The following is a 16,095-nucleotide window of genomic DNA, read 5'->3' on the forward strand; positions in this document are numbered from 1 at the left end:
TGTTTGTTAATGCAGTTGGTGGATGATCTGTGGACAGTGTGTGTTTGTTAATGCAGTTGGTGGATGATCTGTGGACAGGGTGAGTTTGTTAATGTAGTTGGTGGATGATCTGTGGACAGGGTGAGTTTGTTATTGAGGTTGGTGGATGATCTGTGGACAGGGTGAGTTTGTTAATGTAGTTGGTGGATGATCTGTGGACAGGGTGAGTTTGTTAATGTAGTTGGTGGATGATCTGTGGACAGGGTGAGTTTGTTATTGAGGTTGGTGGATGATCTGTGGGCAGAGTGAGTTTGTGAATGCAGTTGGTGGATGATCTGTGGACAGGTTGAGTTTGTTATTGTGGTTGGTGGTTGATCTGTGGACAGGGTGAGTTTGTGAATGCAGTTGGTGGATGATCTGTGGACAGGTTGAGTTTGTTATTGTGGTTGGTGGTTGATCTGTGGACAGGGTGAGTTTAAGGTTGTTGGTGGCTGATCTGTGGACAGGGTGAGTTTGTTATTGTGGTTGGTGGTTGATCTGTGGACAGGGTGAGTTTGTTAAGGTTGTTGGTGGCTGATCTGTGGACAGGGTGAGTTTGTTAATGTATTTGGCAGATGATCTGTGGACAGGGTGAGTTTGTTAAGGTTGTTGGTGGCTGATCTGTGGACAGGGTGAGTTTGTTAATGTATTTGGCAGATGATCTGTGGACAGGGTGAGTTTGTTAAGGTTGTTGGTGGCTGATCTGTGGACAGGGTGAGTTTGTTATTGTGGTTGGTGGTTGATCTGTGGACAGGGTGAGTTTGTTAAGGTTGTTGGTGGCTGATCTGTGGACAGGGTGAGTTTGTTAATGTATTTGGCAGATGATCTGTGGACAGGGTGAGTTTGTTAAGGTTGTTGGTGGCTGATCTGTGGACAGGGTGAGTTTGTTAAGGTTGTTGGTGGCTGATCTGTGGACAGGGTGAGTTTGGTAATGTAGTTGGTGGATGATCTGTGGACAGGGTGAGTTTGTGAATGCAGTTGGTGGATGATCTGTGGACAGGTTGAGTTTGTTATTGTGGTTGGTGGTTGATCTGTGGACAGGGTGAGTTTAAGGTTGTTGGTGGCTGATCTGTGGACAGGGTGAGTTTGTTATTGTGGTTGGTGGTTGATCTGTGGACAGGGTGAGTTTGTTAAGGTTGTTGGTGGCTGATCTGTGGACAGGGTGAGTTTGTTAATGTATTTGGCAGATGATCTGTGGACAGGGTGAGTTTGTTAAGGTTGTTGGTGGCTGATCTGTGGACAGGGTGAGTTTGTTAATGTATTTGGCAGATGATCTGTGGACAGGGTGAGTTTGTTAATGTAGTTGGTGGATGATCGGTGAACAGGGTGAGTTTGTTAATGTAGTTGGTGGATGATCTGTGGACAGGGTGAGTTTGTTAATGTAGTTGGTGGATGATCTGTGGACAGGTTGAGTTTGTTATTGTGGTTGGTGGATGATCTGTGGACAGGGTGTGTTTGTTAATGTAGTTGATGCATGATCTGTGGGCAGAGTGAGTTTGTGAATGCAGTTGGTGGATGATCTGTGGACAGGTTGAGTTTGTTATTGTGGTTGGTGGTTGATCTGTGGACAGGGTGAGTTTGTTAAGGTTGTTGGTGGCTGATGTGTGGACAGGGTGAGTTTAAGGTTGTTGGTGGCTGATCTGTGGACAGGGTGAGTTTGTTAATGTAGTTGGTGGATGATCTGTGGACAGGTTGAGTTTGTTATTGTGGTTGGTGGTTGATCTGTGGACAGAGTGAGTTTGTTAAGGTTGTTGGTGGCTGATCTGTGGACAGGGTGAGTTTGTTAATGTATTTGGCAGATGATCTGTGGACAGGGTGAGTTTGTTATTGAGGTTGGTGGATGATCTGTGGACAGGGTGAGTTTGCTGAGGTTGTTGGTGGCTGATCTGTGGACAGGTTGAGTTTGTTAATGTAGTTGGTGGATGATCTGTGGACAGGGTGAGTTTAAGGTTGTTGGTGGCTGATCTGTGGACATGGTGAGTTTGTTAATGTAGTTGGCGGATGATCTGTGGACAGGGTGAGTTTGTTATTGAGGTTGGTGGATGATCTGTGGACAGGGTGAGTTTGTGAATGTAGTTGTTGGATGATCTGTGGACTGGGTGAGTTTGTTAATGTAGTTGGTGGATGATCTATGGACAGGGTGAGCTTGTTAATGTAGTTGGTGGATGATCTGTGGACAGGGTGAGTTTGTTAATGTAGTTGGTGGATGAATTGGGAACCGGGTGAGTTTGTTAATGTAGTTAGTGGATGATCTATGGACAGGGTGAGCTTGTTAATGTAGTTGGTGGATGATCTGTGGACAGGGTGAGTTTGTTAATGTAGTTGGTGGATGATCTGGGAACCGGGTGAGTTTGTTAATGTAGTTAGTGGATGATCTGTGGACAGGGAGAGTTTGTTAATGCAGTTGGTGAATGATCTGTGGACAGGGTGAGTTTGTTAATGCAGTTGGTGAATGATCTGTGGACAGGGTGAGTTTGTTAATGCAGTTGGTGGATGATCTGTGGACAGACTGAGTTTGTTAATGCAGTTGGTGAATGATCTGTGGACAGGGTGTGTTTGTTAATGCAGTTGTTGGATGATCTGTAGACAGGGTGAGTTTGTTAATGTAGTTAGTGAATGATCTGTGGACAGGGTGTGTCAGTTAATGTAGTTAGTGGATGATCTGTGGACAGCGTGAGTTTGTTCATGTAGTTGGTGGATGATCTGTGGACAGTTTGAGTTTGTTAATGTAGTTGGTGGCTGATCTGTGGACATGGTGAGTTTGTTAATGTAGTTGGCGGATGATCTGTGGACAGGGTGAGTTTGTTATTGAGGTTGGTGGATGATCTGTGGACAGGGTGAGTTTGTGAATGTAGTTGTTGGATGATCTGTGGACTGGGTGAGTTTGTTAATGTAGTTGGTGGATGATCTATGGACAGGGTGAGCTTGTTAATGTAGTTGGTGGATGATCTGTGGACAGGGTGAGTTTGTTAATGTAGTTGGTGGATGAATTGGGAACCGGGTGAGTTTGTTAATGTAGTTAGTGGATGATCTATGGACAGGGTGAGCTTGTTAATGTAGTTGGTGGATGATCTGTGGACAGGGTGAGTTTGTTAATGTAGTTGGTGGATGATCTGGGAACCGGGTGAGTTTGTTAATGTAGTTAGTGGATGATCTGTGGACAGGGAGAGTTTGTTAATGCAGTTGGTGAATGATCTGTGGACAGGGTGAGTTTGTTAATGCAGTTGGTGAATGATCTGTGGACAGGGTGAGTTTGTTAATGCAGTTGGTGGATGATCTGTGGACAGACTGAGTTTGTTAATGCAGTTGGTGAATGATCTGTGGACAGGGTGTGTTTGTTAATGCAGTTGTTGGATGATCTGTGGACAGGGTGAGTTTGTTAATGTAGTTAGTGAATGATCTGTGGACAGGGTGTGTCAGTTAATGTAGTTAGTGGATGATCTGTGGACAGGGTGAGTTTGTTAATGTAGTTGGTGGATGATCTGTGGACAGTTTGAGTTTGTTAATGTAGTTGGTGGATGATCTGTGGACAGAGTGAGTTTGTTAATGTAGTTAGTGGATGATCTGTGGACAGGGTGTGTTTGTTAATGTAGTTAGTGGATGATCTGTTGACGGGGTGAGTTTGTTAATGCAGTTGGTGGATGATCTGTTGACGGGGTGAGTTTGTTCATGTCGTTGGTGGATGATCTGTGGGCAGGGTGTGTTTGTTAATGTAGTTAGTGGATGATCTGTTGACGGGGTGAGTTTGTTAATGCAGTTGGTGGATGATCTGTGGACAGGGTGAGTTTGTTAATGCAGTTGGTGGATGATCTGTTGACGGGGTGAGTTTGTTCATGTCGTTGGTGGATGATCTGTGGGCAGGGTGTGTTTGTTAATGTAGTTAGTGGATGATCTGTTGACGGGGTGAGTTTGTTAATGCAGTTGGTGGATGATCTGTGGACAGGGTGAGTTTGTTAATGCAGTTTGTGGATGATCTGTGGACAGACTGAGTTTGTTAATGCAGTTGGTGAATGATCTGTGGACAGGGTGAGTTTGTTAATGTAGTTAGTAAATGATCTGTGGACAGGGTGTGTCAGTTAATGTAGTTAGTGGATGATCTGTGGACAGCGTGAGTTTGTTCATGTAGTTGGTGGATGATCTGTGGACAGTTTGAGTTTGTTAATGTAGTTGGTGGATGATCTGTGGACAGAGTGAGTTTGTTAATGTAGTTGGTGGATGATCTGTGGACAGGGTGAGTTTGTTCATGTAGTTGATGGATGATCTGTGGACAGATTGACTTTTTTAATGTAGTTTGTAGATGATCTGTGGACAGGGTGTGTTTGTTAATGTAGTTGGTGGATGATCTGTGGACAGATTGACTTTTTTAATGTAGTTTGTAGATGATCTGAGGAGAGGGTGAGTTTGTTAATGTAGTTGATGGATGCTCTGTGGACAGAGTGAGTTTGTTAATGTTGTTAGTGGATGATCTGTGGACATGGTGAGTTTGTTAATGTAGTTGATGGATGATCTGTGGACAGAGTGAGTTTGTTAATGTAGTTAGTGGATGATCTGTGGACAGGGTGTGTTTGTTAATGTAGTTAGTGGATGATCTGTGGACAGGTTGAGTTTGTTAATGTAGTTAGTGAATGATCTGTGGACAGGGTGAGTTTGTTCATGTCGTTGGTGGATGATCTGTGGACAGGGTGAGTTTGTTAATGTAGTTAGTGAATGATCTGTGGACAGGGTGTGTTAGTTAATGTAGTTAGTGGATGATCTGTGGACAGGTTCAGTTTGTTAATGTAGTTGGTGGATGATCTGTGGACAGAGTGAGTTTGTTAATGTAGTTGATGGATGATCTGTGGACAGATTGACTTTTTTAATGTAGTTTGTAGATGATCTGTGGACAGGGTGAGTTTGTTCATGTAGTTGGTGTATGATCTGAGGACAGGGTGAGTTTGTTAATGTAGTTGATGGATGATCTGTGGACAGTGTGTGTTTGTTAATGTAGTTTGTAGATGATCTGTGGACAGGGTGTGTTTGTTCATGTAGTTGGTGGATGATCTGTGTCCAGGGTGAGTTTGTTTAGGTAGTTGATGGATGATCTGTGGAATGGGAGAATTTGTTAATGTAGTTAGTGGATGATCTGTGGACAGGGTGAGTTTGTTAATGTAGTTGATGGATGATCTGTGGACAGAGTGAGTTTGTTAATGTAGTTAGTGGATGATCTGTGGACAGGGTGTGTTTGTTAATGTAGTTAGTGGATGATCTGTGGACAGGTTGAGTTTGTTAATGTGGTTAGTGGATGATCTGTGGACAGGGTGTGTTAGTTAATGTAGTTAGTGAATGATCTGTGGACAGGGTGTATTTGTTAATGTAGTTAGTGGATGATCTGTGGACAGGGTGAGTTTGTTCATGTCGTTGGTGGATGATCTGTGGACAGGTTCAGTTTGTTAATGTAGTTAGTGAATGATCTGTGGACAGGGTGTGTTTGTTAATGTAGTTGGTGGATGATCTGTGGACAGGGTGTGTTTGTTAATGTAGTTAGTAGATGATCTGTGGACATTGTGAGTTTGTTCATGGAGTTGGTGGATGATCTGTGGACAGGTTGAGTTTGTTAATGTAGTTGGTGGATGATCTGTGGACAGGGTGTGTTTGTTAATGTAGTTGGAGGATGATCTGTGGACAGGGTGTGTTTGTTAATGTAGTTAGTGGATGATCTGTGGACAGGGTGTGTTTGTTAATGTAGTTGGTGGATGATCTGTGGACAGGGTGAGCTTGTTCATGTCGTTGGTGGATGATCTGTGGACAGGGTGAGTTTGTTAATGTAGTTGGTGGATGATCTGTGGACAGTGTGTGTTTGTTAATGTAGTTAGTGAATGATCTGTGGACAGGGTGAGTTTGTTCATGTCGTTGGTGGATGATCTGTGGACAGGGTGAGTTTGTTAATGTAGTTGGTGGATGATCTGTGGACAGTGTGTGTTTGTTAATGTAGTTAGTGGATGATCTGTGGACAGGGTGTGTTTGTTAATGTAGTTGGTGGATGATCTGTGGACAGGGTGAGTTTGTTAATGTAGTTGGTGGATGATCTGTGGAATGAGTGAGTTTGTTAATGTAGTTAGTGGATGATCTGTGGACAGAGTTAGTTTGTTAATGTAGTTGGTGGTTGATCTGTGGACAGGGTGTGTTTGTTAATGTTGTTAGTGGATGATCTGTGGACAGGGTGAGTTTGTTCATGTAGTTGGTGGATGATCTGTGGACAGGGTGTGTTTGTTAATGTAGTTATTGGATGATCTGTGGACAGGGTGAGTTTGTTAATGTAGTTAGTGGATGATCTGCGGACAGAGTGACTTTGTTAATGTAGTTTGTAGATGATCTGTGGCAGGGTGTGTTTGTTAATGTAGTTAGTGGATGATCTCTGGACAGAGTGAGTTTGTTAATGTAGTTAGTGGATGATCTGTGGACAGAGTTAGTTTGTAAATGTAGTTGGTGGATGATCTGTGGACAGGGTGTGTTTGTTAATGTAATTGGTGGATGATCTGTGGACAGAGTAACTTTTTTAATGCAGTTGGTGGATGCTCTGCGGACAGGGTGTGTTTGTTAATGTAGTTAGTGAGTGATCTGTCGACAGGGTGAGATTGTTAATGTAATTGGTGGATGATCTGTGGACAGAGTAACTTTTTTACTGCAGTTGGTGGATGCTCTGCGGACAGGGTGTGTTTGTTAATGTAGGTAGTGAGTGATCTGTGGACAGGGTGAGTTTGTTATTGTAGTTGGTGAATGATCTGTGGACAGGGTGAGTTTGTTAATGTAGTTAGTGGATGATCTGTGGACAGTGTGAGTTTGTTATTGTAGTTGGTGGATGATCTGTGGACAGAGTGAGTTTGTCAATGTAGTTAGTGGATGATCTGTGGACAGTGTGAGCTTGTTAATGTAGTTGGTGGACGATGTGTGGACAGGGTGAGTTTGTTAATGTAGATGGTGGATGATCTGTGGACAGGGGGAGTTTGTTAATGTAGATGGTGGATGATCTGTGGACAGGGTGAGTTTGTTAATGTAGATGGTGGATGATTTGTGGACAGGGGGAGTTTGTTAATGTAGATGGTGGATGATCTGTGGACAGGGTGAGTTTGTTAATGTAGATGGTGGATGATCTGTGGACAGGGTGAGTTTGTTCATGCGTTGGTGGATGATCTGTGGACAGGGTGAGTTTGTTTTTGTGGTTGGTGGATGATCTGTGGACAGAGTGAGTTTGTTAATGTAATTGCTGCATGATCTGTGGACAGAGTAACTTAGTTAATGCAGTTGGTGGATGATATGTGGACAGGGTGAGCTTGTTAATGCAGTTGGTGGATGATCTGCCCACAGGGTGTGTTTGTTCATGTATTTAGTGGATGATCTGTGGACAGGGTGAGTTTGTTAATGTAGTTCGTGGATGATCTGTGGACAGGGAGAGTTTGCTCATGTAGTTGGTGAATGATCTGTGGACAGGGTGAGTTTGTTAATGCAGTTGGTGAATGATCTGTGGACAGGGTGAGTTTGTTAATGCAGTTGGTGGATGATCTGTGGACAGACTGAGTTTGTTAATGCAGTTGGTGAATGATCTGTGGACAGGGTGTGTTTGTTAATGCAGTTGTTGGATGATCTGTAGACAGGGTGAGTTTGTTAATGTAGTTAGTGAATGATCTGTGGACAGGGTGTGTCAGTTAATGTAGTTAGTGGATGATCTGTGGACAGCGTGAGTTTGTTCATGTAGTTGGTGGATGATCTGTGGACAGTTTGAGTTTGTTAATGTAGTTGGTGGCTGATCTGTGGACATGGTGAGTTTGTTAATGTAGTTGGCGGATGATCTGTGGACAGGGTGAGTTTGTTATTGAGGTTGGTGGATGATCTGTGGACAGGGTGAGTTTGTGAATGTAGTTGTTGGATGATCTGTGGACTGGGTGAGTTTGTTAATGTAGTTGGTGGATGATCTATGGACAGGGTGAGCTTGTTAATGTAGTTGGTGGATGATCTGTGGACAGGGTGAGTTTGTTAATGTAGTTGGTGGATGAATTGGGAACCGGGTGAGTTTGTTAATGTAGTTAGTGGATGATCTATGGACAGGGTGAGCTTGTTAATGTAGTTGGTGGATGATCTGTGGACAGGGTGAGTTTGTTAATGTAGTTGGTGGATGATCTGGGAACCGGGTGAGTTTGTTAATGTAGTTAGTGGATGATCTGTGGACAGGGAGAGTTTGTTAATGCAGTTGGTGAATGATCTGTGGACAGGGTGAGTTTGTTAATGCAGTTGGTGAATGATCTGTGGACAGGGTGAGTTTGTTAATGCAGTTGGTGGATGATCTGTGGACAGACTGAGTTTGTTAATGCAGTTGGTGAATGATCTGTGGACAGGGTGTGTTTGTTAATGCAGTTGTTGGATGATCTGTGGACAGGGTGAGTTTGTTAATGTAGTTAGTGAATGATCTGTGGACAGGGTGTGTCAGTTAATGTAGTTAGTGGATGATCTGTGGACAGGGTGAGTTTGTTAATGTAGTTGGTGGATGATCTGTGGACAGTTTGAGTTTGTTAATGTAGTTGGTGGATGATCTGTGGACAGAGTGAGTTTGTTAATGTAGTTAGTGGATGATCTGTGGACAGGGTGTGTTTGTTAATGTAGTTAGTGGATGATCTGTTGACGGGGTGAGTTTGTTAATGCAGTTGGTGGATGATCTGTTGACGGGGTGAGTTTGTTCATGTCGTTGGTGGATGATCTGTGGGCAGGGTGTGTTTGTTAATGTAGTTAGTGGATGATCTGTTGACGGGGTGAGTTTGTTAATGCAGTTGGTGGATGATCTGTGGACAGGGTGAGTTTGTTAATGCAGTTGGTGGATGATCTGTTGACGGGGTGAGTTTGTTCATGTCGTTGGTGGATGATCTGTGGGCAGGGTGTGTTTGTTAATGTAGTTAGTGGATGATCTGTTGACGGGGTGAGTTTGTTAATGCAGTTGGTGGATGATCTGTGGACAGGGTGAGTTTGTTAATGCAGTTTGTGGATGATCTGTGGACAGACTGAGTTTGTTAATGCAGTTGGTGAATGATCTGTGGACAGGGTGAGTTTGTTAATGTAGTTAGTAAATGATCTGTGGACAGGGTGTGTCAGTTAATGTAGTTAGTGGATGATCTGTGGACAGCGTGAGTTTGTTCATGTAGTTGGTGGATGATCTGTGGACAGTTTGAGTTTGTTAATGTAGTTGGTGGATGATCTGTGGACAGAGTGAGTTTGTTAATGTAGTTGGTGGATGATCTGTGGACAGGGTGAGTTTGTTCATGTAGTTGATGGATGATCTGTGGACAGATTGACTTTTTTAATGTAGTTTGTAGATGATCTGTGGACAGGGTGTGTTTGTTAATGTAGTTGGTGGATGATCTGTGGACAGATTGACTTTTTTAATGTAGTTTGTAGATGATCTGAGGAGAGGGTGAGTTTGTTAATGTAGTTGATGGATGCTCTGTGGACAGAGTGAGTTTGTTAATGTTGTTAGTGGATGATCTGTGGACATGGTGAGTTTGTTAATGTAGTTGATGGATGATCTGTGGACAGAGTGAGTTTGTTAATGTAGTTAGTGGATGATCTGTGGACAGGGTGTGTTTGTTAATGTAGTTAGTGGATGATCTGTGGACAGGTTGAGTTTGTTAATGTAGTTAGTGAATGATCTGTGGACAGGGTGAGTTTGTTCATGTCGTTGGTGGATGATCTGTGGACAGGGTGAGTTTGTTAATGTAGTTAGTGAATGATCTGTGGACAGGGTGTGTTAGTTAATGTAGTTAGTGGATGATCTGTGGACAGGTTCAGTTTGTTAATGTAGTTGGTGGATGATCTGTGGACAGAGTGAGTTTGTTAATGTAGTTGATGGATGATCTGTGGACAGATTGACTTTTTTAATGTAGTTTGTAGATGATCTGTGGACAGGGTGAGTTTGTTCATGTAGTTGGTGTATGATCTGAGGACAGGGTGAGTTTGTTAATGTAGTTGATGGATGATCTGTGGACAGTGTGTGTTTGTTAATGTAGTTTGTAGATGATCTGTGGACAGGGTGTGTTTGTTCATGTAGTTGGTGGATGATCTGTGTCCAGGGTGAGTTTGTTTAGGTAGTTGATGGATGATCTGTGGAATGGGAGAATTTGTTAATGTAGTTAGTGGATGATCTGTGGACAGGGTGAGTTTGTTAATGTAGTTGATGGATGATCTGTGGACAGAGTGAGTTTGTTAATGTAGTTAGTGGATGATCTGTGGACAGGGTGTGTTTGTTAATGTAGTTAGTGGATGATCTGTGGACAGGTTGAGTTTGTTAATGTGGTTAGTGGATGATCTGTGGACAGGGTGTGTTAGTTAATGTAGTTAGTGAATGATCTGTGGACAGGGTGTATTTGTTAATGTAGTTAGTGGATGATCTGTGGACAGGGTGAGTTTGTTCATGTCGTTGGTGGATGATCTGTGGACAGGTTCAGTTTGTTAATGTAGTTAGTGAATGATCTGTGGACAGGGTGTGTTTGTTAATGTAGTTGGTGGATGATCTGTGGACAGGGTGTGTTTGTTAATGTAGTTAGTAGATGATCTGTGGACATTGTGAGTTTGTTCATGGAGTTGGTGGATGATCTGTGGACAGGTTGAGTTTGTTAATGTAGTTGGTGGATGATCTGTGGACAGGGTGTGTTTGTTAATGTAGTTGGAGGATGATCTGTGGACAGGGTGTGTTTGTTAATGTAGTTAGTGGATGATCTGTGGACAGGGTGTGTTTGTTAATGTAGTTGGTGGATGATCTGTGGACAGGGTGAGCTTGTTCATGTCGTTGGTGGATGATCTGTGGACAGGGTGAGTTTGTTAATGTAGTTGGTGGATGATCTGTGGACAGTGTGTGTTTGTTAATGTAGTTAGTGAATGATCTGTGGACAGGGTGAGTTTGTTCATGTCGTTGGTGGATGATCTGTGGACAGGGTGAGTTTGTTAATGTAGTTGGTGGATGATCTGTGGACAGTGTGTGTTTGTTAATGTAGTTAGTGGATGATCTGTGGACAGGGTGTGTTTGTTAATGTAGTTGGTGGATGATCTGTGGACAGGGTGAGTTTGTTAATGTAGTTGGTGGATGATCTGTGGAATGAGTGAGTTTGTTAATGTAGTTAGTGGATGATCTGTGGACAGAGTTAGTTTGTTAATGTAGTTGGTGGTTGATCTGTGGACAGGGTGTGTTTGTTAATGTTGTTAGTGGATGATCTGTGGACAGGGTGAGTTTGTTCATGTAGTTGGTGGATGATCTGTGGACAGGGTGTGTTTGTTAATGTAGTTATTGGATGATCTGTGGACAGGGTGAGTTTGTTAATGTAGTTAGTGGATGATCTGCGGACAGAGTGACTTTGTTAATGTAGTTTGTAGATGATCTGTGGCAGGGTGTGTTTGTTAATGTAGTTAGTGGATGATCTCTGGACAGAGTGAGTTTGTTAATGTAGTTAGTGGATGATCTGTGGACAGAGTTAGTTTGTAAATGTAGTTGGTGGATGATCTGTGGACAGGGTGTGTTTGTTAATGTAATTGGTGGATGATCTGTGGACAGAGTAACTTTTTTAATGCAGTTGGTGGATGCTCTGCGGACAGGGTGTGTTTGTTAATGTAGTTAGTGAGTGATCTGTCGACAGGGTGAGATTGTTAATGTAATTGGTGGATGATCTGTGGACAGAGTAACTTTTTTACTGCAGTTGGTGGATGCTCTGCGGACAGGGTGTGTTTGTTAATGTAGGTAGTGAGTGATCTGTGGACAGGGTGAGTTTGTTATTGTAGTTGGTGAATGATCTGTGGACAGGGTGAGTTTGTTAATGTAGTTAGTGGATGATCTGTGGACAGTGTGAGTTTGTTATTGTAGTTGGTGGATGATCTGTGGACAGAGTGAGTTTGTCAATGTAGTTAGTGGATGATCTGTGGACAGTGTGAGCTTGTTAATGTAGTTGGTGGACGATGTGTGGACAGGGTGAGTTTGTTAATGTAGATGGTGGATGATCTGTGGACAGGGGGAGTTTGTTAATGTAGATGGTGGATGATCTGTGGACAGGGTGAGTTTGTTAATGTAGATGGTGGATGATTTGTGGACAGGGGGAGTTTGTTAATGTAGATGGTGGATGATCTGTGGACAGGGTGAGTTTGTTAATGTAGATGGTGGATGATCTGTGGACAGGGTGAGTTTGTTCATGCGTTGGTGGATGATCTGTGGACAGGGTGAGTTTGTTTTTGTGGTTGGTGGATGATCTGTGGACAGAGTGAGTTTGTTAATGTAATTGCTGCATGATCTGTGGACAGAGTAACTTAGTTAATGCAGTTGGTGGATGATATGTGGACAGGGTGAGCTTGTTAATGCAGTTGGTGGATGATCTGCCCACAGGGTGTGTTTGTTCATGTATTTAGTGGATGATCTGTGGACAGGGTGAGTTTGTTAATGTAGTTCGTGGATGATCTGTGGACAGGGAGAGTTTGCTCATGTAGTTGGTGGATGATCTGTGGACAGGGTGTGTTTGTTAATGTAGTTGATGGTTGATCTGTGGACAGAGTGAGTTTGTTAATGTAGTTGGTGGATGATCTGTGGACAGGGTGTGTTTGTTAATGTAGTTAGTGGATGATCTGTGGACAGGGTGTGTTTGTTAATGTAGTTAGTGGATGATCTGTGGACAGGGTGAGTTTGTTCATGTAGTTGGTGGATGATCTGTGGACAGGGTGTGTTTGTTAATGTAGTTAGTGGATGATCTGTGGACAGGGTGAGTTTGTTCATGTAGTTGGTGGATGAACTGTGGACAGGGTGTGTTTGTTAATGTAGTTAGTGGATGATCTGTGGACAGGGTGAGTTTGTTCATGTGGTTGTTGGATGATCTGTGGACAGAGTGAGTTTGTTAATGTAGTTGATGGATGATCTGTGGACAGAGTGACTTTGTTAATGTAGTTTGGAGATGATCTGTGGACAGGGTGAGTTTGTTCATGTAGTTGAGGGTTGATCTGTGGACAGAGTGAGTTTGTTAATGTAGTTAGTGGATGATCTGTGGACAGAGTGAGATTGTTCATGTAGTTAGTGGATGATCTGTGGACAGAGTGACTTTGTTAATGTAGTTTGGAGATGATTTGTGGACAGGGTGAGTTTGTTCATGTAGTTGGTGGATGATCTGTGGACAGGGTGTGTTTGTTAATGTAGTTAGTGGATGATCTGTGGACAGGGTGAGTTTGTTCATGCAGTTGGTGGATGATCTGTGGACAGAGTGACTTTGTTAATGTAGTTTGGAGATGATTTGTGGACAGGGTGAGTTTGTTCATGTAGTTGGTGGATGATCTGTGGACAGGGTGTGTTTGTTAATGTAGTTAGTGGATGATCTGTGGACAGGGTGAGTTTGTTCATGTGGTTGGTGGATGATCTGTGGACAGAGTGACTTTGTTAATGTAGTTTGGAGATGATTTGTGGACAGGGTGAGTTTGTTCATGTAGTTGGTGTATGATCTGTGGACAGGGTGAGTTTGCTAATGTAGTTGAGGGATGATCTGTGGACAGAGTGAGTTTGTTAATGTAGTTGGTGGATGATCTGTGGACAGGGTGAGTTTGTTAATGTAGTTAGTGGATGATCTGTGGACAGGGTGAGTTTGTTCATGTAGTTGGTGAATGATCTGTGGACAGGTTGAGTTTGTTAATGTAGTTGGTGGATGATCTGTGGACAGGCTGTATTTGTGAATGTAGTTATTGGATGATCTGTGGACAGGGTGAGTCTGTTCATGTAGTTGGTGGATGATCTGTGGACAGGTTGAGTTTGTTAATGTAGTTGGTGGATAATCTGTGGACAGGGTGTGTTTGTTAATGTAGTTGGTGGATGATCTGTGGACAGAGTGAGTTTGTTAATGTAGTTAGTGGATGATCTGTGGACAGGGTGTGTTTGTTAATGTAGTTGGTGGATAATCTGTGGACAGGGTGTGTTTGTTAATGTAGTTGGTGGATGATCTGTGGACAGAGTGAGTTTGTTAATGTAGTTAGTGGATGATCTGTGGACAGGGTGTGTTTGTTAATGTAGTTATTGGATGATCTGTGGACAGGGTGAGTCTGTTCATGTAGTTGGTGGATGATCTGTGGACAGGTTGAGTTTGTTAATGTAGTTGGTGGATAATCTGTGGACAGGGTGTGTTTGTTAATGTAGTTGGTGGATGATCTGTGGACAGAGTGAGTTTGTTAATGTAGTTAGTGGATGATCTGTGGACAGGGTGTGTTTGTTAATGTAGTTGGTGGATGATCTGTGGACAGGGTGAGTTTGTTCATGTAGTTGGTGGATGATCTGTGGACAGGGTGTGTTTGTTAATGTAGTTAGTGGATGATCTGTGGACAGGGTGAGTTTGTTCATGTAGTTGGTGGATGATCTGCGGACAGAGTGACTTTGTTAATGTAGTTTGTAGATGATCTGTGGCAGGGCGTGTTTGTTAATGTAGTTAGTGGATGATCTGTGGACCGGGTGAGTTTGTTAATGTAGTTAGTGGATGATCTGTGGACAGGGTGTGTTTGTTAACGTAGTTATTGGATGATCTGTGGACAGGGTGAGTTTGTTAATGTAGTTAGTGGATGATCTGCGGACAGAGTGACTTTGTTAATGTAGTTGGTGGATGATCTGTGGACAGGGTGAGCTTGTTAATGCAGTTGGTGGATGATCTGTGGACAGGGTGAGCTTGTTAATGCAGTTGGTGGATGATGTGTGGACAGAGTGAGCTGGTTAATGTAGTTGGTGGATTATCTGTGGACAGGGTAAGTTTGTTAATGTTGTTAGTGGATGATCTGTGCACAGGGTGAGTTTGTTAATGTAGTTGGTGGATGATCTGTGGACAGGGTGAGTTTGTTAATGTAGTTAGTGGATGATCTGTGGACAGGGTGAGTTTGTTAATGTAGTTGGTGGATGATCTGTGGACAGGGTGAGTTTTTTAATGTTGTTAGTGGATGATCTGTGGAAAGGGTGAGCTTGTTAATGTAGTTGGTGGATGATCTGTGGACAGGGTGAGTTTGTTCATGTAGTTGGTGGATGATCTGTGGACAGAGTGAGTTTGTTAATGCAGTTAGTGGATGATCTGTGGACAGGGTGAGTTTGTTAATGTAGTTCGTGGATGATCTGTGGACAGAGTGAGCTTGTTAATGCAGTTGGTGGATGATGTGTGGACAGGGTGAGTTTGTTAATGTAGTTAGTGGATGATCTGTGGACAGAGTGAGTCTGTTAATGCAGTTAGTGGATGATCTGTGGACAGGGTGAGTTTGTTAATGTAGTTAGTGGATGATCTGTGGACAGGGTGAGTTTGTTAATGTAGTTGTTGAATGATCTGTGGACAGGGTGAGTTTGTTAATGTAGTTCTTGGATGATCTGTGGACAGGGTGAGTTTGTTAATGTAGTTGGTGGATGATCTGTGGACAGGGTGAGTTTGTTAATGTAGTTGGTGGATGATCTGTGGACAGAGTGAGTTTGTTAATGCAGTTAGTGGATGATCTGTGGAGAGGGTGAGTTTGTTAATGTAGTTAGTGGATGATCTGTGGACAGAGAAGCTGGTTAATGGAGTTGGTGGATGATCTGTGGACAGGGTGAGTTTGTTAATGTCGTTAGTGGATGATCTGTGGACAGAGTGAGTTTGTTAATGTAGTTGGTGGATGATCTGTGGACAGGGTGAGTTTGTTAATGCTGTTGGTGGATGATCTGTGGACAGAGTGAGTTTGTTAATGCAGTTAGTGGATGATCTGTGGACAGGGTGAGTTTGTTAATGTAGTTAGTGGATGATCTGTGGACAGGGTGTGTTTGTTAATGCAGTTGGTGAATGATCTGTGGACAGGGTGAGTTTGTTAATGTAGTTAGTGGATGATCTGTGGACAGAGTGAGTTTGTTAATGCAGTTAGTGGATGATCTGTGGACAGGGTGAGTTTGTTAATGTAGTTGGTGGATGATCTGTGGACAGAGTGAGTTTGTTAATGCAGTTAGTGGATGATCTGTGGACAGGGTGAGTTTGTTAATGTAGTTAGTGGATGATCTGTGGACAGAGTGAGTTTGTTAATGCAGTTGGTGAATGATCTGTGGACAGGGTG

At 43.0% G+C, this 16,095-nt stretch overlaps 1 protein-coding gene across 2 annotated transcripts in view; it reads left to right on the plus strand.

Moving 5' to 3' along the window:
• The window catches only part of bmp5 (bone morphogenetic protein 5), a 584,277-nt gene that overhangs the window by 416,884 nt on the left and 151,298 nt on the right, over positions 1 to 16,095 (plus strand). The window lies entirely within an intron of this gene.

Source organism: Heterodontus francisci, chromosome 3 (genome assembly GCF_036365525.1).
Source record: "Heterodontus francisci isolate sHetFra1 chromosome 3, sHetFra1.hap1, whole genome shotgun sequence".
Classification (NCBI taxonomy): domain Eukaryota; kingdom Metazoa; phylum Chordata; class Chondrichthyes; order Heterodontiformes; family Heterodontidae; genus Heterodontus; species Heterodontus francisci.